General features: G+C 38.9%; 1 long non-coding RNA gene across 2 annotated transcripts in view; it reads left to right on the top strand.

Annotated features, from left to right (window-relative positions):
* Positions 1–172: 172 nt before the first annotated feature.
* LOC147363212 (uncharacterized) overlaps positions 173–23,271 on the top strand; it is a 42,741-nt gene continuing 19,642 nt past the window's right edge. For both annotated transcript variants that reach the window (XR_015136835.1, XR_015136834.1), the window contains exons 1-2: positions 173–297; positions 6,334–6,390. This is a non-coding gene — a long non-coding RNA (uncharacterized LOC147363212). The remainder of the gene's footprint in view (positions 298–6,333; positions 6,391–23,271) is intronic.

Here is a 23,271-nt window from a genome sequence, read left to right on the forward strand (position 1 = left end):
ACACCTTTGTTTACCTCCCAGGAAACCTCCTGACTAGGCCCACCTGTAAGTGTCTACAGGAAGATGAAATTCACATGCCCTCTCCAGAGGCCGCTGGTGGGGGAATGGGGAGGTGGAACCGGAAATGCTTGGCTGTAGTCCCTCCCCCTTAATATAAAAGGAGCCTGACTCTAACTCAGGCAAGATGGTTCTCTGGGGGCATGACTCCACCATCTCCTGCGTCTGCTGGCTTTCTGGATAAAGTCGCAATTCTTTGCCCCAGCAAGTCGTCTCTTGACTTATTGGCCTGTCCTGTAGGTACGAGATTGAACTCTGTAATAGAGTTACATTCAGACTTTTGCTTCTGTTTCTTAACCACTACGGTGCTGCTCAAACCCCAGTGCAGTGTTGGGGAGGGGGCTGGGCAGTGATGGAGAGCATGTCTTAGTTTCATTCCTAATCTTAAATGTTGCTGTGCTTCTCCATAAATTATGTTTGCTGGGCGTTTTTGGTAGATGCCTTTTCTCAAGAAAGTTACTATTCTTTTAAAAATATGCTAAGAAGAGTTTAAAATGTCATATGGATGCTGAATCCTAGATTATCTGTTGATAAATCATCCTTTAAAATCTGTTAATTAACAATTAAATTAATAGAATTCTAATATTAAGCAATTGAATTGTGACCGCATGGACTGTAGCTGGCCAGGCTCCTCTCTCTATGGGATTCTTCAGGCAAGAATACTGAAATGGGTTGCCATTCCCTTCTCCAGGGTATCTTCCCAACCCAGGGATTGAACTCAAGTCTCCTACATTGCAGGCAGATTCTTTATTGTCTGAGTCATTAGTAAAGTGGAATAAAACTAACTTGATCATGATTTTTTTCATTGTTGGATCTGGTTGGATAATATTAGTTCAGAATTTTTTCATCCATGTCCATGAGGAAGATTGGCCTGTAGTTTTGTTTCTGGTTCTGTTGTGGTCAGTTTGGGTGTCTGGCTTATGCTGGATTCCTAAAATGAATTATTTTCTGATATTTCTCCATATAAGGATGGAATTCTCTGTCCCAAATGGGAGCATTCTGATAAAGCCATTTGGATGGAGTGTTTTCTTCATGGTATTAATAAAATTTTTGACTATTTGAATGCATTTATTTTACAGGTAAAGCATTATTTTAATTTTGTTTCTCTCCTTGAATTTGTTTTGCAAAATTTTATCTCTCTAGGTAGTGATTGATTATATGAAAGTTTTGAAGTGTGTTGAGAATTGCTCTTAATATCCTTTAATCTTTATTTCTCTGTAGCATCTGTGGTTGTTTTTCATTACATTTGTACCTTTAAAAACATCTTTTCAAACATTTGTGCCTTTGTTTTTAATGAATCTTTTCAAACATTCGGTTTTTGCCTTGTTGCTGTGCTCTTTTGTATGTTTATCTATGTCACAAATTTCTGTTCACTCAATTTCCTTTCTTCTGCATCTGTGGGTCTTTGATTTAGCTCAATTTTGAGGTTTATTTTTTTTCCAAAGGCAAATACTTACTATTCTAAGTTTCCTCTTCAAGAACTGTATTCCATGAGTTTGATGTGAAAAGCTAGATGATGAAATCACCTAATTTCAATTATAATTTCTCCTTTGACCCATGAGTTGATTATAAGTGTTATTAAACTTCCAAGTGAATGAATTTTTCTAATTATCTTATTGGCTTTGTTTTCCTACTTAATTGCATTGTGTGTGTGTGTTTTTAATGTAGTCAGATCCTAATTCTTTGAAGTATACCAAGGCCAGCTTTACATCTGAGTGTGTGCCAGCCCAGCAAGGGTTCCCGTGTGCCTGAAGGGAATGTGTGTTTCCCAGACATCAAATGTAGTCAAGCCATTAGCTCAAGCCCAATTGTGACATTGTTCACGTACTCTATTTTCTTACTAATTTTTTTGGTCCATTTGATCTACTGATTCTGATAGGTATGTTGAAATCCAACGATGGATTTGACTAGTTTTTTTGTTTAATTTCTGTCAATCTGGCTTCATAGAAAGCTACGGTCTTCCCAGGTGGTTCTAGTGGTAAAGAACCCGTCTTCCAATGCAGGGGACGTAAGAGTCGCAGGTTCGATCCCTGGGTCTGGAAGATTCCTTGGAGGAGGGCATGGTGACCCATTCCAGTATTCTTGCCTGAAGAATCCCATGGGCAGAGGACCCTGGTGGGCTACAGTCCATAGGGTCGCAAAGAGTTGGACACGAATAAAGTGACTTAACATGTATACACATATTCACATGGGATATGATAAATTTTTCCAGTGAATGGAGTCACTTATTTTTATGCATCACATTGCCTTATTTCTAATAATGCTTTTTGCCTGAATTCTCTTTTGCTATTAATATTTGCCTGCTGTTGACAACTAATTGCCTGTTCTCTCTTTTCCATAGTTTGACTTTTTATCTTCCTGTGTGCTTTAGGTGTGTTTTTTGTAAAGAGTACATCGCTGAAATCTTTTTTGCTTTTTTTAAAATAGAGTATAACTTTTAAGGTCTGAACAGGAGAATTTAGCTCATTGACATGTATTAGGATTAGTGACTTTTGTCTATAACATTACACTTTGAACTTGTCCCATTTTTCCTGTCCTCTCCTCCCTTTTCCTCCTGTCTTGCCATCATTTGGACTCTTTTGTTTTCCTTTACATCTTTCTTTTCCTTTCACTTCCTTCGAAGGTTATATTGGATCTGTTCTATTAGTGTTTGCCCATTTAATCCATATTTAACAAGCTATAGGCAGTCAATAGCCATAGTCATCTCCTGGAAAAATACAAGGACCCCCAAATACTTCATTTTGCGATCTTCTCTCCCAATTTATAAGCTACAATAACTCAGCATTTAAAATCTAGTCTACTGGGCACTTCCCTGGTGGCTCAGTAGTTAAGAATCTGCCTTCCAAAGCAGAGGATATGGATTCAATCCCTTGTCCAGGAAGATCCCCCATGCCATGGGGCAACTAAGCCCGGCACCACAGATAATGAGTTCACGTGCTGCAGCTACTGAAGGCTGTGTGCCCTAGAGCCTGTGTGCCACAACAAGAGAAGCCACCGCAATGAGAAGCCTGAGTACTGCGATGAAGAGTAGCCCCCGCTTGCCTCAACTAGAGAAAAGCCCATGTACAGCAACAAAAACCTAGCATGGCCTAAGTAAATAAATAAAAATCTTGTCTGCTTTATGTCCCCATGTTAGTTACCTTTGCCTCATTTACAGTCACTAGCTTGATTAGATGTCACATATCATATCCAGCCTGGCTTACCATCTCTCCTTGAGACTCAGACCCTGCATCTGAGCTCCTCTTCATTTGACTTTAATACCATCCTCAAATCCCTTTAGTGCAGGTCCTTCGACAATCAATTCCCAAAGTCCACACGTTCCCTTGTGTTGCTCGGTTTAGGGTTTTGGTTGAGTTAATCAGCATTTTGGAGACACTATCCTACATGAAGGGTTTCACCATAACCTGTCATTTTAGTTAGGCAAAAATTCGTATGTGTTCTGAAATATATATATTATACATATTTTTAATATATGTATACAAGAGCTTTTATACTACACTTGTCCTCCCCACTGCCTTATATAACAGATGCACCTCTTTTACTTATATCTATATCTGTGTTTTTGTACTGCTTGGGGTTATTGGGCTTCATCTCAGGATTGCTGTTTTTCAACAAATTTGGAAAAATTCTATTCCTTTGAATGTTACTTCTCCCCCATTCCATTATTTCTTGAACTTTATTCAGGTTATAAATTTCACTATGCTCCCTTTTTAAAATATGCTTGAAAGAAGTGAAAGTTTTTGTCACTTAGTCGTGTCTGACTCTTTGCAACCCCTATAGCCTGCCAGGCTGCTCTGTCCATGGGATTTCCTGGCGAGAATACTGGAGTGGGTTGCCATTCCATTCTCCAGGGGTTCTTTCCTACCAAGGGATTGAACCCTGGTCTCCTTCATTGCAGGCAGATTCCAGCCTCTGAAGTCTTTGCAGGTCAATTCTGGCTGCCCCCACTGCTTCTTATTCATAATGTCCCACCTTCTTGGTGTCATGTGATTTCTTTTTTTTTAATTAAATTTATTCATTTTTAAATGAAACAAAGATGGGTATTTTTAATGATAAAAAGTACAATTCACACATAAACAACTAACAACAACAATAAAAAAGATACATAAAGCAAAAATCAGAAGAAATATAAGGGAAAAGAAATAAGTATATCATAGTGACATCTTAACATTTCTCTGAGAATATTTTATCAAGTGCAGAAAAAATAAGAATAGGAGCATCTTGAATTATGTCATTAATAATTTAAATATAATAGATTTCTATTTATATTAATCTTATATTCTACACAAATATATTTAAAATTTTATATCTCATACATTGTTAGATATCCATAGGGCATTTAGTAAAACTGGCAAAAGGGTAAACATTACTAAATTTCAAAAAGTAGAATTCTTTATTTTGTGATTCAGTTGTACATATACACATATATTATTTTTGAAATTATTTTCCATTATATATTATTACACTTACTGCAGTTCCCTGTGCTATAGTAAACATTTGTTTGCTAGTTGCATGTCTATTTTTTTAAATTAGAAATAGAGCATTCTATTCATACTAAGTCAAACAAGTGGAAACAAAATATCATAAATGTTTTAGGCAAAAATTCATAAGTTTTTCTAAAATACATATTATTTTTATATATGTATACAAGAGCTTTTGTACTATACTTGATAAAGGCTTAAGAAAGAACATCAAAAAAAGAGATGGAGAAATTGTAAAACAAACTAAACAAAATGGCAGCACTGAATATGAAATAGAAAAAGTGAAACAAACTAGATAAAAGTAAAAGATCCTCATATAATCGAGTTGTTTGTAAATGTGGCTGCTCATTAGAAACATATCTGGAGCTCTGGTGGAATAAAAGTAATACCTAGACATTTGTATTTCTCAAAAAATTCCAAGATAATTCTGATAACATCTGGGTTTTAAAAAGTGATTACAGTTTTTTCTATTAAATGGTAGTTTTGATGATATAGAATTCTGTAATTTTTCTGTTGACCAATCATGATACAATGGTATTAAGTGAGTAATGGTTACATAATCACAATAGTGAAAGATGTTTCTCAGTTTTCATAATCAATAGGCAGACCAAAAATAAAAGATAATTACAATTGCAAGCCATAATGGGAACATGATTAACCTAACAATATAAAATAATTACGTACAATTTGGGGGGTCAAGCAGAGTGATGTGGTAACTAGAAGTGCACACATGCTTCCATCCACAGCCAGTCTATGTCTCATGGTTGGTGCACTTAATCCATTTACATTTAAAATAATTATCAATATGTATAATCTTATTATCATTTTCTTAATTGTTTTGGGTTTATTTTCTGTAGGTAAGTCTTTTCCCTCTCTTGTTTCCTGCCTAGAGAAGTTCCTTTAGCATTTGTTGTAAAGCTGGTTTGGTGGTGGTGCTGAATTCGCTTAACTTTTGCTTGCCTGAAAGGCTTCTGATTTCTCCATCAAATCTGAAGGAGAGTCTTGCTGGGTAGAGTATTCTTGGTTGTAGGTTCTTTCCTTTCATCACTTTAAATATATCATGCCATTCCCTTCTGGCTTGTAGAGTTTCTGTTGAGAAATCAGCTGATAGATAGCCTGATGGGAGTTCCCTTGTATGTTATTTGTTGTTTTTCCTTGCTGCTTTTAATATTTTATCTCTGACTTTAATCTTTGTTGGTTTGATTACTATGTGTCTTGGTGTGTTCCTCCTTGGGTTTATCCTGCCTAGAATTCTCTGTGCTTCCTGGACTTGGTTGGATGTCCTGTGATTTCTACCCATAATGTGCTCATTATTTTTGGAACTTTTTTGTTCATGAATAACTGAAGCCTGAATTAAGTTGGCCTTTTCCAGTCAGCACTTGGATTTCTTGTTGCTTGAGGCCCAGAGTGCAGGTGCCAGGGCTAGAATGTGGGCATCTGCTAACTGGGACCCCTCAGTGTAGATTAACTCCACGTGTGTATATGCAGACCCTCCCCTTGTGGTTCCTGTTCTCCTGATGCCCTCTCCCCACCCATGCATCCACCGCCTCCCAGAGCATCCTCACTGCACGTTTCAGTATGATGGATTCAATCTCTAAAAAGATTTTTAAAAAATCATATGTGGCATTTATTTGCTCCCATTGAAGCATTGATAGCCCAGGTTATCTAATCTGCCCTACTACTAGAGACTCCCAGTTGATTATCTACTTATTTAAAAAAAATTTTTTTTTGATGTTGACTACTTTTAAAGTCCTTATTGAATTTGTTACAATGTTGCTTCTGTTATGTTTTTCAGGCATGTGGGATCTTAGCTCCCTAACTAGGGATCAAACGAGCACTCCTGCATTGGAAGGTGAGGTCTTAATAAATAATATTTATTTATTTTGGTTGCACTGGGTCTTCATTGCTGCATGGGTTTTCTCTAGTTTCAGCAAGTGGGGGTGCTCTCTAGTGGTGGTGCATGGGCTTCTTATCGTGGTGGCTTCTCTTGCTGTGGAGCATGGGCTCCAGGTGTATGGGCTTCAGTAGTTGCAGTGTGTGGGCTCCAGAGTTCCGTCTCAGTAGTTGTGGTGTACTAGCCAAGCTGCTCCAAGCCATGTGGGATCTTTCAGTACCAGGGATTGAACCCGTGTCCTATGCATTGGCAGGCAGATTCTCAACCACTGGACCACTAGGGATGTCCCCTGACCATTTACTTAAAATCCTATGGTCTTCACCATTTTTGTGTGTCTGGGAAATCTCTTCTAAAAATAATGCTTTTTAATGCCTAAACTAAAATGTACAAGATTACAGATGAAAACAGTTATATTGAAAGAGTGATTAACACTTTAAAACATGAATTAGTGATATAGTAACAAGTGTGCTTCTGAATGATACAAATAACAAGGTCTGCTGACAGGTATGTGCTTAGTCGCTTAGTTGTGTCCAACTCTTTGTGACCCCATGGACTGTAGCCTGCCAGGCTCCTCTGTCCATGGGGATTCTCCAGGCAAGAATACTGGAGTGGGTTGCCATGCCCTCCTCCAGGGAATCTTCCCAACCCAGGGATCAAACCCAGGTGACAGGTATTCAGTTCAGTTCAGTCGCTCACTCGTGTCCGACTCTTTGCGACCCCATGAATCGCAGCACGCCAGGCCTCCCTGTCCATCACGAACTCCCGGAGTTCACTCAGACTCATGTCCATCAAGTCAGTGATGCCATCCAGCCATCTCATCCTCTGTCGTCCCCTTCTCCTCCTGCCCCCAATCCCTCCCAGCCTCAGAGTCTTTTCCAATGAGTCAACTCTTTGCATGAGGTGGCCAAAGTACTGGAGTTTCAGCTTTAGTGTCATTCCCTCCAAAGAAATCCCAGGGCTGATCTCCTTCAGAGTGGACTGGTTGGATCTCCTTGCAGTCCAAGGGACTCTCAAGAGTCTTTTCCAACACCACACTTCAAAAGCATCAATTCTTTGGCGCTCAGCCTTCTTCACAGTCCAACTCTCACATCCATACATGACCACTGGAAAAACCATAGCCTTGACTAGATGGACCTTTGTTGGCAAAGTAATGTCTCTGCTTTTGAATATGCTATCTAGGTTTTGGTCATAACTTTCCTTCCAAGGAGTAAGCGTCTTTTAATTTCATGGCTGCAGTCACCATCTGCAGTGATTTTGGAGCCCAGAAAAATAAAGTCTGACACTGTTTCCACTGTTTCCCCATCTATTTCCCATGAAGTGATGGGACCGGATGCCATGATCTTCATTTTCTGAATGTTGAGCTTTAAGCCAACTTTTTCACTCTCCACTTTCACTTTCATCAAGAGGCTTTTTAGTTCCTCTTCACTTTCTGCCATAAGGGTGGTGTCATCTGCATATCTGAGGTGATTGATATTTCTCCCGGCAATCTTGATTTCAGCTTGTGTTTCTCCCAGCCCAGCGTTCCTCATGATGTACTCTGCATATAAGTTAAATAAGCAGGGTGACAATATACAGCCTTGACGTATTCCTTTTCTTATTTGGAACCAGTCTGTTGTTCCATGTCCAGTTCTAACTGTTGCTTCCTGACCTGCATACAGATTTCTCAAGAGGCAGGTCAGGTGGTCTGGTATTCCCACGGGTATACTAGGTGACAAACTCCCAGGTAGGAACCAATGCTATTGCAGTTTGTTGTCTACTATTATAATGAACAAAAAGCTAAATTTGAGTTGAGGGTTAGTAAAAACAAATAATGGGCTCCCCTGGTGGCTCAGGGGTAAAGAAACCGCCTGCAATGTAGGAGACGCAGGTTCGATCCCTGGGTCAGGAATATTCCCTGGAGGAGGAAATGGCAACCCACTCCAGTATTCTTGCTGGGAAATCCTGTTGACAGAGGAGCCTGGCAGGCTACAGTCCATGGGATCACAAAGAATCAGACACAACTTAGCAACTGAGCATATACACACAAAAGCAAATAATGCAGTACTTTCCCTGACCTAGGGATGGAACGCTTGTCTCAGGCATCTCCTGCATTGGCAGGCAGGTTCTTTACCATGAGCAGCACCTGGGAAGCCTCATCAATACTATGTATAATAGTATGTGAGTGTCAATCTCCAACTCCTAATTTATCCCTCTAGCCCCTTCCCCTTTGGTAATCATAGTTTGTTCTCTATGTCTGTGAGTCTGTTTTGTAAATAAGTTCATTTTTTGTCATATTTTAGATTCCACATGTAAGTGATATGGTATTTGTCTTTATCTGACTTACTTCACTTAGTAGGAGCATCTCTGGGTCCATCAATGTTGCTGCAAATGGCATATTTCATTCCTTTTTATGGCTGAGTAATATTTCACTTCTATATATGTACCATATCTTCTTTATCCATTTGTTTGTATATGGACATATAGATTGCTTCCATGTCCTGGCAGTTGTAAATAGAAGAACACTGAGGTTCATATGTCTTTTCAAATTAAAGTTTTCTCTGATATAGGCCCAGGAGTGAGATTGCTGCATCATGTGGCAACTCTACTTTTAGTTTCTTAAGGAACTCTGTACTGTTTTCCATAGAGGCTGCACTAATTTACATTCCCATCAATAGTGCAGGAGGGTTCCCTTATCTCCACGCTCTCTCCAGCATTTGTTGTTCATAGATTTTTTAATGGTGGCCATTCTGATTGGAGTAAGGTGATACCTCATGGTAGTTTTGACTTGTATTTCTCTAATTATTAGCAATCTTGAGCTTATTTTCATGTGTCTATTGGCCATTCATTTGTCTTCTTTGGATAAAAGTCTCTTTAGATCATCTGTCCACTTTTTGATTGGGTTGTTTATTTTTTTCTGCAATTGAGCTGTTTATATATTTTGGAAATTAATCCCTTGTTGGTTGCATCATTTGCAAATGATGATTTTGCAAATATTTTCTCACATTCTGTAGTTGTCTTTTCATTTGTTTACAGTTTCCTTTGCTGTGCAAAAGCTTTTATGTTTAATCAGGTCCCATTTGTTTTTCACTTTTATTTTCATTTCTCTAGGAAATGGATCCAAAAAGATATTGATTTTTGTCTTCTCTAAACTACCCAGTCTTACATTTAGGTCTTTAATCCATTCTGAGTTTATTTTTGTGTATGGTGTCAGGAAGTGTTCTAATTTCGTTCTTTTGCATGTCCAGTTTTCCCAGTGCCACTTATTGAAGAGATTTTTTCTCCGTTGTATATTCTTGCCTCCTTTGTCAATCGTAGATTGTGTGAGTTTATTTCTGGGTTTTCTGTCCTGTTCCATTGATCTATATTTCTGGTTCTGTGACAGTACCATACTGTTTTGATTACTTTGTAGCTATGTAGTATAGTCTGATCCCTGAAGGGAATGGCTACCCACTCCAGTATCCTTGCCTGGAGAATTCCATGGACAGAGGAGCCTAGTGGGTTACAGTCCACGGGGTCGCAAAGAGTCGAACACAACTGTGTAACTAGCATACAAACAGAGTATAGTCTGAAATCAGGGAGCCTGATTCCTCCAGCGCTGTTTTTCTCTCTCAAGATTGCTTTGGCTAGTCAAAGTCTTTTGTGTTTCCACACAAATTAAAAGAATTTTGTTCTAGTTCTGTAAAAAAAAAAAAAAGCCATTGTTTATTTGGTAGAGATTGTATTGAATCTGTGCATTGTCTTGGGTAGTATTGTCATTCTGACAGTATTGACAGTACCGATTCTTTCCATCCAGAAACACAGTATGTCTTTCAATCTGTGTCTTCTCTGAGTTCTTTCATCAGCATCTTACAGGTTTCAGAGTACAGATCTTTTGCCTCCTTGGGTAAGTTTATTCCTAGGTAGTTTATTCTTTTTGATGGAATGACAAATGGGATTATCTCTTTCATTTCTCTTTCTGATCTTTTGTCATTAGTGTATAGAAATGCACCAGATTTCTGTGTATTAACTTTGTATTCTGCAAATTTATTGAATTCATTCCTGAGCTCTAGTTGGCATCTGTAGGATTTTCTGTGTATAGTATCATGTCATTTGCAAACAGTGGCAGTTTTACTTCTTTTCCAATTTGGATTCGTTTTATTTCTTTTTATTTGATTTCTGTAGATAGCACTTTCTAAACTATGTTAAATAGATGTGGTGAGAGTGGACATCCTTGTCTTGTTCTTGATCTTAGAGAAAATGCTTTTAGCTTTTCATTGTTTAGAGTATGATTTTAACTGAGTGTTTGTTACACATGGCCTGTATCACGTCGAGGTAGGTTCCCTCCATACCTGCTATCTAGAGAGCTGATATCATAAACAGATGTTGACTGTTTTTATCAAAAGTATCGAGATGATCATATGGTTTTTATTCAATTTGTTGATATGGTGTTTCACACTGATTTGTGGATATTGAAAAATTATTGCATTCCTGTGATAAATCCTACTTGATCATGGTGTATGATCCTTTTAACGTATTGTTGGATTTGAGTTGCTAGTATTTTTTTTGAATATTTTTATATCTATGCTCATCAGTGATGCTGGCCTATAATTTTCTTTTTTTGTGTGTTACCTTTGTCTGGTTTTGATACCAGGGTGATGATGGCCTCATAGAATGAGTTTGGAAGTATTCCTTCTTCAGCATGTTTTGGGAATAGTTTCAGAATAGGTGTTGACTCTTCTCATATTTTTAAAGCTAAGTCTCTGAGAATATGACACATGAGAGAGGATGACAAGGTCATCCAGGGGACCCCTGCTTGGGATGTCACACCCAGAGTGACCTGGTCACTCATTTACAAACAACTGAAGGCTGTATGGAGAAGGAGTCTTGTTCTTGGAGAGCCCGAGGGCACAACCAGAACCCATGCCTGGATGCTCAGTGAAGCTGAGGTTAGCTCAGAATTCCAAAATTGGAACAGGCTGCTTCACAGAGTGAAAGTGTCCCCAAAAGAGTACGTGAACCTTTGTCAAGATTGTTTATTGAAAATTCTGCACTTGCAAATGAAGATCTCTTACAGTTTGAGGTCACGGGATGGACACCCACTGGCATTCTTCATGGGCAACACACTGTCCTCCACCCCTACAGAGCCTTTGTGAAGGGACCTGGCACCTGATCCCTCTGAAACTGATGAAAAGTTTCTCTGGGATAAAATTGTAACAGTGTTCATACAAAAGGAGCACAGGCAAGACTAGATATTGGAGGAAATGTTAGGGCCAAAGAAATTCACCTCATTCAGGCTGCAGAGCAATGAGTTAAGGTTGAAGAGTCTTGTTTACAACAGGCCAGTGCTTTTCTAAAATTTTTTAATGTTTCTAACTTTTGGGTTGACCCAAAAGTTCATTTGGGTTTTTTCACAAGATCTTACGGAAAAACTCGAATGAACCTTTGGGCCAACCCAATAGTTTGGTGATTTATCTGCTTCTCAAATCAGGCTGAAGCATTTGTTGGGGGGGAGGAACAGGTGCATAAACCCAGGGAACTGAGATTTATAAAGAGCTGTCTTTTCATGGAATGTACATTTCTTTTTCTCATTAAACAAGCACCTATCACACCTAATATAAGCTGGTCTGGGGAGAGAGCAGAGATACCACTGCTGCCACCACCAGGGGCTTGCTTCCCTGGTGGCTCAGTGATAAAGAACCTGCATGCCAGTACAGGAGACACGGGTTCAATCCCTGATCCAGGAAGATCCCACATACCGTGGAGCATCTAGACCCTTGTGCCATAACTATTGAGCCTGTGCTCCAGAGCCTGGGAGCCACAGCAAGAGAAGCCACTGCAGTGAGAAACCCTTGCCCTCTACAACTAGGGAAAAGTCCACATAGCAACAAAGACCCAACACAGCCAAAAATAAATAAATAATATTACTTTAAAAATGAAACCAAGAAGCAGCCCATGTACGAGGCAGATGTTACAGTTAATGTATTTATATATAGCTAATATAATTATGTATATTTAATATATATTAGAAAAGACCCCAATGCCAATAAAGATTGAAGGCAGGAGAAAAAAGGGGATGACAGAGGATGAGATGCTTGGATGGCATCACTGACTCAATGGACATGAGTTTGAGTAAGCCCCAGGAGATGATAAAAGATAGGGAAGCCTGGCATGCTAAAACAAGTATACAAAATTATATATAGTTAATATAATTATATATGTATTTATATATAATTATGTTATCTATATTTTATATATAATACAATATATAATTATATGTTTTATATATATATAATAGAAGAAGGAAATATAAGTATGCATGAAGTACATGAGGGGTTTGGAGGAATTAGGTTATTTCAACACTGACATAGTACTTAAAAATCTTGACAATGTATTACAAAAAAATTTCAGGGAAATAGTTTAAGTAGAATTTCAGCTTTGGTGCTGATGATGGAGCTTTAGCTTCTTCCTTGAGTCTTAGGGAGATTTATTTTTCCCCTTTTTTGATTTACAAGACTGAGGTAATAAATAAACTATGCAGACTCTTCATTTTAGGAGACTTTTTTCCATGATACTAGTTACTGGTGTTAGTACTAGAATTAGGGAAAAATACAGGGTTGATGCTCACTGTCTGATCGTAATGATGACCCTGTTCTGCTGCTTGTCCTCCAATTCCTGTTAGTGTTAATAGGTCTGCTATTAGAATTCAGAATAGACATGGGATAAGGGGTCAGGTAAAGAATCCACCTGCAATGCAGAAAACAAAGGAGACGTGGGTTCAATTCCTGGGTGGGGAAGATCCTCTGGAGGAGGGCATGGCAACCCACTCCAATATTCTTGCCTGGAGAATCCCATGGACAGAAGAGTCTAGCAGGCTACAGTCAATGGGGTCACAAAGAGTCAGACGTGACTGAGTGACTATGCACAAGGGGTCAGAATGTTATGCTTCATTGTTTAGATGTACAAAGCAATGATATTAGTACTGATCAGGATAGAAAAGATAAGGGCTAAAACCCCTCCTAGTTTTTTAGGGATCGATCGAAGGACTGAATATGTGAATAAGAAATACCATTCATGTTTAATATGGAGTAGTGTATTGAGGGCGTTTGCTGGGGTATACTTATCAGGGTCTCCTAATAAGTCAGGTGAAAATAGGGCTAATATTATTAATATCAGAACTAGTAACAAGGCACCTAAAATAGCTTTAACTGTATAATATGGGTGAAATGGTTTCTTGTCTATGTCAGACGAAATTCCTTTTGAATTATTGGATCCTGTTTCATGGAGGGATAGTTAAGTGGATGGCAGCTAGTGCTGCAATAACAAAGGGAAAAATAAAGTGAAAGGCAAAGGAAGAATTGTGCGAGAGTTGCTTTATCTACTGAAAACTCATCTCAGATTCCCTCAACAAGATCTGTGCCAATACATGGGATTGCTGAAAGGAGATTAGCAATTACTATTGCTCTTCAGAATGAAATTTGTACTCAAGGTGGTACATAGCCTATAAATGCTGTGGCTGTGTGACCAGTATTAATAGAATAGCCCCAATGTTTCACGTTTCTAAGAAGGCATAGTATAGGCCGTCTTACCTGGATGAACAGGCAGATAAAGAAAAGGGGAGCCCTGTTTGCATGTATATATCAGATAATTCATCTGTGATTTACATTTTGGCAAATGTGTGTGATTGATGAGGTGATTATTTTATCTGATGTGTAGCGTATTTCTAGGTACAAGCCTATTAAGATTTATAAAATTAAACAGATATCTAGCAGAGAATAAAAATTCCATCATGATGAGAGATGTTTGATGGAGCTGGGAGGTCAATAAATGTATTATTAATAATTTTTAGTAGTGGGTGTGATTTTCTTTTTTTTATGGTATTTTATTTCCAATTTGTTTTCAAACTGTTCAAGACATTATTATAATTTTATACAACTGATTATAGTTAGATTAGTTCACATATTTGCTGATTTATTTGGTCAACTCTTTTCTTTTTTTTGGTCTCATTTGTTCCTTCTGAGTTGAAATTTCTTCTTTCTGGAGTTTATCCTTCAGTAATTTTTCTACTGAGGTTTGCTGCTGCTGCTAAGTCACTTCAGTCATGTCCGACTCTGTGCGACCCCATAGACGGCAGCCCATCAGGCCCCGCCATCCCTGGGATTCTCCAGGCAAGAACACTGGAGTGGGTTGCCATTTCCTTCTCCAGTGCATGAAAGTGAAAAGTGAAAGTGAAGTCGCTCAGTTGTGTCCGACTCTTAGCGACCCCATGGACTGCAGCCCACCAGGCTCCTCCATCCATGGGATTTTCCAGGCAAGAGTACTGGAGTGGGGTGCCATTGCCTTCTCTGAGTGAGGTTTAGTTAGTGGCAAATTCTTTCTCCTTTATATTGTCTAAGTATGCTCTCTCAATTGGATTATTGTTTACCTGAGCTTAGAATTTGGGTCAACAATCATTTTCCTTAATTATTTCGCTATTATTATGCCATTGTCTTCTGCAAGTAAGTAGTGTTAGTTGCTCAGTCATGTCCAACTCTTTGTGACCCCGTGGACTGTAGCTCAGCAGGCTCCTCTGACCATAGGATACTCCAGGCAAGAATATCGGAGTGGGTAGCCATTCCCTTCTGGGGAATCTTCCTGACTCAGGGATTGAACCTGAATCTCCTGCATTGGGAAGCAGATTCTTTACCAAGTGAGTAACCAGGGAAGCCCTTATCTTCTGGTGAGTGTGATCTTTGGATGTTGGTCATCAGTATTCTTGCAGTTGAATAATAATGATGATTTTTCATGTTATTGGTCATAGTTAGATTAATAAGAATAATGATAACATACATTTATTTATTTTAGGTACTATTTTTGTGATTGGTTTTGTGGGTTTCTCTTAAAAACTACCTGTTTATGGTGGGCTTGCTTTGGCTGTATGTGGTAGTATTGGTTGTAGTATTGTATTAAATTTTGGCGGGTCATTTTTACATTTAATAGCACTTTAAATTTATTTGGTGGGGATGTTAGTGGTGAGGTTTGGGTCTCCCATAAGACTGTACTGGGGGCATTTCTTCCTGGTTTAACTATGGAATTTTCAATAGTTTTCTATGCCTTAAAGAATGAGGAGGTGGAGACTGTGTATAAATTTAATGATTTAGAGGACTGAGTAATTTATGATATAGGAGATTCTGGATTTTTTAGTGAAGAAGCTATAGGAATGATTGGTGATTGCCACTGGTTAGTCATTGTTAATTGGTGTTGTGGTGATTATGAAAATTACTCATGGAAATAAATTAGAATCGTGCTAAGGAGAAGGGTGATGAAGAATGCAAGGAAATATAATTTAAATTAAAGCCTTTCTGATCTAATACTAACATGGAGATTTTTATTAGAATAAGGAAGGTGGCTTTTGGTAAAATATTTTCTAATCAGATTAAATCTAGAAAGGTGAATGCTGATTTTTGGTTGTTGATAGATTTAGATAGGGTGCAAGGCAGTGAATAATGATGTGGATATATCCTAAGAAATTGAAGAACTCGAATGTATTTGATGGATAACTGATTTTAGGTTTTGTGTGATGCTATTAATTTCAAGTGCTGGAGTGAAACCTAGAATGGTTACAGCAATGGCAATTAATTGTAGGTAGTAAGATATCAGTCAGTTCAGTTTAGTTCAGTCGCTCAGTCGTGTCCGACTCTTTGTGACCCCATGAACTGAAGCACGGCAGGCCTCCCTGTCCGTCACCAACTCCCAGAGTTCACTCAAACCCACGTCCATCGAGTTGGTGATGCCATCCAGCCATCTCATCCTCTGTCGTCCTCTTCTCCTCCCCCCCCTCAATCCCTCCCAGCATCAGAGTTTTTTCCAATGAGTCAACTCTTCGCATGAGGTGGCCAAAGTACTGGGGTTTCAGCTTTAGCATCAGTCCTTCCAAAGAAATCCCAAGTCTCATCTCCTTCAGAAATGACTGGTTGGATCTCCTTGCAGTCCATGGGACTCTCAAGAGTCTTCTCCAACACCACAGTTCAAAAGCATCAATTCTTCGGTGTTCAGCTTTCTTCACAGTCCAACTCTCACATCCATACATGACCACTGGAAAAACCATAGCCTTGACTAGACGGACCTTTGTTGGCAAAGTAATGTCTCTGCCTTTGGATATGCTGTCTAGGTTGGTCATAACTTGCCTTCCAAGGAGTAAGCGTCTTTTAATTTCATGGCTGCAGTCACCATCTGCAGTGATTTTGGAGCCCCCAAAAATGAAGTCTGCCACTGCTTCCACTGTTTCCCCATCTATCTGCCATAGAGTGATAGGACCGGATGCCCTGATCTTAGTTTTCTGAATGTTGAGCTTTAAACCAACTTTTTCACTCTTCTCTTTTACTTTCATCAAGAGGTTCTTTAGTTCTCCTTCATTTTCTGCCACAAGGGTGGTGTCATCTGCATATCTGAGGTTATTGATATTTCTCCCGGCAATCTTGATTCCAGTTTGTGCTTCATCCAGCCCAGCATTTCTCATGATGTACTCTGCATATAAGTTAAATAATCAGGGTGACAATATACAGCCTTGACGTACTCCTTTTCCTATTTGGAACCAGTCTGTTGTTCCATGTCCAGTTCTAACTGTTGCTTCCTGACCAGTTTTCCAAATTTGCTGGCATATTGAGTGCAGCACTTTTACAGCATCATCTTTCAGGATTTGAAATAGCTCAACTGGAATGCCATCACTTCCACTAGCTTTGTTTGTAGTGATGCTTTCTAATGACTTCACATTCCAAGATGTCTGGCTCTAGGTGAGTGATCACACCATCATGATTATCTTCGTCGTGAAGATCTTTTTTGTACAGTTCCAATCCCAAAAAAGGCAATGACAAAGAATGCTCAAACTATCACACAATTGTACTCATCTCACACGCTAGTAAAGTAATGCTCAAAATTCTCCAAGCCAGGCTTTAGCAATACGTGAACCGTGAACTTCCAGATGTTCAAGCTGGTTTTAGAAAAGGCAGAGGAACCAGAGATCAAATTGCCAACATCCACTGGATCATCGAAAAAGCAAGAGAGTTCCAGAGAAACATCTATTTCTGCTTTATTGACTATGCCAAAGCCTTTGACTGTGTGGATCATAGTAAACTGTGGAAAATTCTGAAAGAGATGGGAATACCAGACCACCTGACCTGCCTCTTGAGAAACCTATATGCAGGTCAGGAAGCAATAGTTAGAACTGGACATGGAACAACAGACTGGTTCCAAATAGGAAAAGGAGTACGTCAAGGCTGTATATTGTCACTCTGATTATTTAACTTATATGCAGAGTACATCATGAGGAATGCTGGGCTGGAGGAAGCACAAACTGGAATCAAGATTGCCGGGAGAAATATCAATAACCTCAGATATGCAGATGACACCACCCTTATGGCAGAAAATGAAGAGGAACTAAAAAGCCTCTTGATGAAAGTGAAAGTGGAGAGTGAAAAAGTTGGCTTAAAGCTCAACATCCAGAAAATGAAGATCATGGCATCTGGTCCCATCACTTCATGGGAAATAGATGTGGAAACAGTGGAAACAATGTCAGACTTTATGTTTTTGGGCTCCAAAATCACTGCAGATGGTGACTGCAGCCATGAAATTAAAAGACACTTGCTCCTTGGAAGGCAAGTTATGACCAACCTAGATAGCATATTCAAAAGCAGAGACATTACTTTGCCAACAAAGGTCCGTCTGGTCAAGGCTATGGTTTTTCCAGTGGTCATGTATGGATGTGAGAGTTGGACTATGAAGGAAGCTGAACACCAAAGAATTGATGCTTTTGAACTGTAGTGTTGGAGAAGATTCTTGAGAGTCCCTTGGATTGCAAGAAGATCCAACCAGTCCATCCTAAAGGAGATCAGTCCTGGGATTTCTTCGGAAGGACTGATGCTAAAGCTAAAACTCCAGTACTTTGGCCACCTCATGTGAAGAGTTGACTCATTGGAAAAGCCTCTGATGCTGGGAGGGATTGGGGGCAGGAGGAGAAGGGGATGACAGAGGATGAGATGGCTGGAGCATCACCAACTCGATGGACGTGGGTTTGAGTGAACTCTGGGAGTTGGTGATGGACAGGGAGGCCTGGCGTGCTGCGGTTCATGGGGTTGCAAAGAGTCGGACACAACTGAGCGATTGAACTGAACTGAAGGTATAGTTATTTGGGGAATTGTTGGAGGAATGTTGTTGAGAATAATAAAACCAGTGAAAACACTTCCAATCAGTAGGCATCTAATATAATTAATTAGGAGGGGGTTGTTTTCATTAATGATAGCTAAGGCAGAGAATCAAGGTTGCCCTAGAGGTTCAAAGAGGATAATGCGGGTATTGTAGATGGCCGTGAGGGAGGTAGTGATTAGACTTATTAAAAGGGGTCAGGCATTAATATAAAACATGCTGGGGGTTTTGATGATTAGGTCTTTGGAATAAAATCCAGTGAGGAAAGGTACTCCTGTTGGTGCTAGGCTGCCAATAGTGAGGGCTATTGTGGTAAAAGTGTTAGTCGCTCAGTCATGTCCGACTCTTTGAAATCTCATGGACTGTAGCCCACCAGGCTCCTGTTTCCTCTGTCCATGGGATTTCCTAGGCAAGAACACTAGAGTGGGTTACAGTGCCCTCCTCCAGGGGATCTTCCCGACCCAGGGAATTGAACCCAGATCTCCTGCATCATGGTAAATGGTATTGCCTTAAATAGATGTCCTATTTTTCTGATGTCTTATTCATTATTCAGGCTGTGGATGATAGATTCAGAGCTTATGAGTAATATAACTTTAAGAAAAGTATGAGTACAAATGTGAAGAAATGCTAGGTAAAGTTAGTTAATGCCAGTTGTTACTATTATAAGGCCTGAATGACTAGAGGTAAAGAAGGCAATGATTTTTGGATATCATTTTGGTAAGAGTACATATTGCTGTAAATAGTGTGGTAATGGCTCCTAAACATAATATAATTGTTTGAGTAAAGTTGTTATTTTCTGTCAAAGGATAAAAGTGAATGAGTAAAAAAGATGACCTGCTAAGGCAATGGCACCCCACTCCAGTACTCTTGCCTGGAAAATCCCATGGACGGAGGAGCCTGGTAGGCTGCAGTCCATGGGGTCGCTGAGAGTCAGACGCAACTGAGTGACTTCACTTTCACTTTTCACTTTCATGCATTGGAGGAGGAAACGGCAACCCACTCCAGTGTTCTTGCCTGGAGAATCCCAGGGATGGTGGGGCCTGATGGGCTGCCGTCTATGGGGTTGCACAGAGTCAGACACGACTGTAGTGACTTAGCAGCAGCAGCAGCAGCAGCTACCACTAGGGTACTGGAGTGGGGTAGGGCTGAGACTGAGGTGGTGCCTTCTACTGCTGAAGGTAATGGGTAGAGGCCGAATTGAATGGATTTTCCAGTTGCAGCTAGCAGAGGTAAACTGGAGTTATTTAAGTCAAGCACAAAAACTTATAAATCCCATGAATTTTTGCTGAATAGGCATCATGCTATTGCTCTGATAAATTCAATATCTCCAATACAGTTATATAAGATTGCTTGTAGGGCTGCTGTGTTTGCATCTGCTTGTCTTTTTCATCATCTGATAAGTAGGAAAGATAAAATTCCTACTCCTTCTCATCCCATGAAGAGCTGGAAGAGGTTATTAGCAGTAACAGGAATTAATATTGTAATAAGGAGAAGATACTTAAAGAATTGATTGATATTGGAGTCTGAGTGCATATATCGTATTAAGAATTCTATGATTGATCATGTGACAGTGCAACTGGTATTAATATTATTGAGAAATAATCTTTTTTGAAGCTGAGTGATAATTTAAGAGTTTGGATGGATAGTAATTCAGTGTCAGTTTGAAATAATTATTTCTTGGCCTGTATGAATAAATATTATTGTTAAGATTATGCTAATAATTAAGGCATATGAAATAGTGGTTTTTACATTTGATTGGTATATGTTAGTTTTATAGATATTGCTACTTGTCATTATGATTGGTATAATTAATGTGAATAGAGTGGCTAGTGTGAAAGAGGAGAGTAAGTTTATCACTTTTATTTGGAGTTGCACCAATTTTTTGGTTCCTAAGACCAATGGATAACTACTATCCTTTAAAAGTTTGAAAAAGCCGTGTTATTAGACAAGGAGGCATGAGTTAGCAGTTCTAGCAGACTTTTTCGAAGGGGGATAATCTTGTGTTACTAGATTCACAATCTAGCATTTTTTAAAAACTATGTTTACAGTATAGGGACCTAAAACAATTTTGGGATCTAGTGATAGGAGTAGGAAGGGTAAGACGTGGCGTGATATGAGGTCATTTTCTCATGTAAAGGATGATGAGATATTGTTGGTATGGTGTGTATATTTAACTTGCCGTGTTATGATTAATATGTATAGGGAGTATAAGGCAGTAATTACTATATTGACTCATATTAGAATAATTGTAATGTTTGATCATGAGAAAGATACTACTATAATTAATTATCCAGTTAAATTAATGGTAGAGGGGTAGGTTGCCAGGTTTGATAATAATCACCAGGTTGCTATTAATGAGAGAAATATTTCTAGGTCCTGGGCTAGAATTATTGTTTGGCTGTAAATTTGTTCATAATTTGAATTTGCCAAACAGAATAGTATAGACAATGCAAGGCTGTGGGCAGTTATTAGAGTGGTAACCCCTATATAAGGGCTTCCCTGTGGCTCTGATGGTAAAGAATCTGCCTGCAATGCAAGAAACCCTGGTTTGATTCCTTGGTCAGGAAGATCCTCTGAAGAAGGAAATGGCAACCCACTCCAGTATTCTTAAGTGGAAATCCCATGGATAGATGAGCCTGGGAGGCTACAGTCCATGGGGTAGCAAAGAGTTGGACACAACTGTGATTAATGATTTCATTTTCACCCCGTATATAGCTGCAAGGTATTTAGATAAGGCTAGCTACAATTACTAGTGCTATATGGTTGTCAGAAGAATATGCAATGGGTGATTTTAGGTCTGTTTGACGTAAGCAAATTGAACTAGTAACGATTATACCTCAAGAAGATAATATAATAAAAGGATATCCTATGAAGTCTGTTAGTGAATTTAGTATTATTGTAATTCATAATATGCTGTAGCCTCCAAGTTTTAGTAGCACTGCTGCAAGAACAGTGGAACCTGCAATGGGGCTTCTACACGTGCTTAGGTGATCAAAGATGAAAACAGTGTAGTGGTATTTTTACCATAAAGGCTATGATGCATGCTAATCATACAAAAACGTTGGATCAAGAGTTGGATATTGTTTGGGTTCAGTATTGAAGTATTAAGAAATTCAGGAACCCTGTGGTATTTTGGATAGGGACCAGTGTTACTACAAGGGGGAGGGATCCTACTAGTGTATAAAATAAGAAATAGAAGCCTGAGTTAAGATGTTCTATTTATCTCATCGAGCAATAATAAAAAGTGCTGGGACTAGTGTTGCTTCAAATAAGATGTAGAAGAGAATTAATTCTGTAGCAATAAATTTTGTGCATAGTTGTGATTAGAAATAATTGTAGGTATAACTAATATGGTATTAACTAGAATTAATGTAATATATAATTTGGGGGGTTAATGCTTCTTTTAATAGGTGATATTGGCTAGCTATTATCAGAGGCAATAATTATGTTGTTAAAATTAGTAGTGGTATAGATAAGGAGTCAGAGGAAAAAACTAATGAAATATTAAGAGTATTATTGAATTGCTTAAGAAGTAGGGTTCTAAGACTAATTAATAAGTTGTGAGTAGTAGTATTTTTTTTAATTTAATTTTTATTTTTAAACTTTACAATATTGTATTGGTTTTGCCAAACATCGAAATGAATCCGCCACAGGGGAACCCCAACCTGAACTCTCCTCCCTCCTCCCTCCCCATACCATCCCTCTGGGTCGTCCCAGTGCACCAGCCCCAAGCATCCAGTATCGTGCATCGAACCTGGACTGGTGACTCATTTCATATATGATATTATACATATTTCAATGCCATTCTCCCAAATCATCCCACCCTCTCCCTCTCCCACAGAGTCCAAAAGACTGTTCTATACATCAGTGTCTCTTTTGTTGTCTCGTATACAGGATTATTGTTATCATCTTTCTAAATTCCATATATATGCATTAGTATACTGTATCGGTGTTTGTCTTTCTGGCTTACTTCACTCTGTATAGTAGGTTCCAGTTTCATCCACCTCATTAGAACTGATTCAAATGTATTCTTTTTAATGGCTGAGTAATACTCCATTGTGTATATGTACCACAGCTTTCTTATCCATTCATTTGCTGATGGACATCTAGGTTGCTTCCATGTCCTGGCTATTATAAACAGTGCCGTGATGAACACTGGGGTACACGTGTCTCTTTCAATTCTGGTTTCCTCAGTGTGTATGCCCAGCAGTGGGATTGCTGGATCATAAGGCAGTTATATTTCCAGTTTTTTAAGGAATCTCCACCCTGTTCTCCATAGTGGCTGTACTAGTTTGCATTCCCACCAACAGTGTAAGAGGGTTCCTTTTCTCCACACCCTCTCCAGGATTTATTGCTTGTAGACTTTTGGATCACAGCCATTCTGACTGGTGTGAAATGGTACCTCATAGTGGTTTTGATTTGCATTTCTCTGATAATGAGTGATGTTGAGCATCTTTTCATGTGTTTGTTAGCCATCTGTATGTCTTCTTTGGAAAAATGTCTATTTAGTTCTTTAGCCCATTTTTTGTTTGGGTCATTTATTTTTCTGGAATTGAGCTGTAGGAGTTGCTTGTATATTTTTGAGATTGGTTGTTTGTCAGTTGCTTCATTTGCTATTATTTTCTCCCATTCTGAAGGCTGTCCTTTCACCTTGCTTATAGTTTCCTTTGTTGTGCAGAAGCTTTTAAGTTTAATTAGGTCCCA

The sequence above is a fragment of the Bos grunniens genome, chromosome 11 (genome assembly GCF_055505025.1).
Source record: "Bos grunniens cultivar Pamir isolate PY7600 chromosome 11, Bosgru_T2T1.0, whole genome shotgun sequence".
Taxonomy (NCBI): domain Eukaryota; kingdom Metazoa; phylum Chordata; class Mammalia; order Artiodactyla; family Bovidae; genus Bos; species Bos grunniens.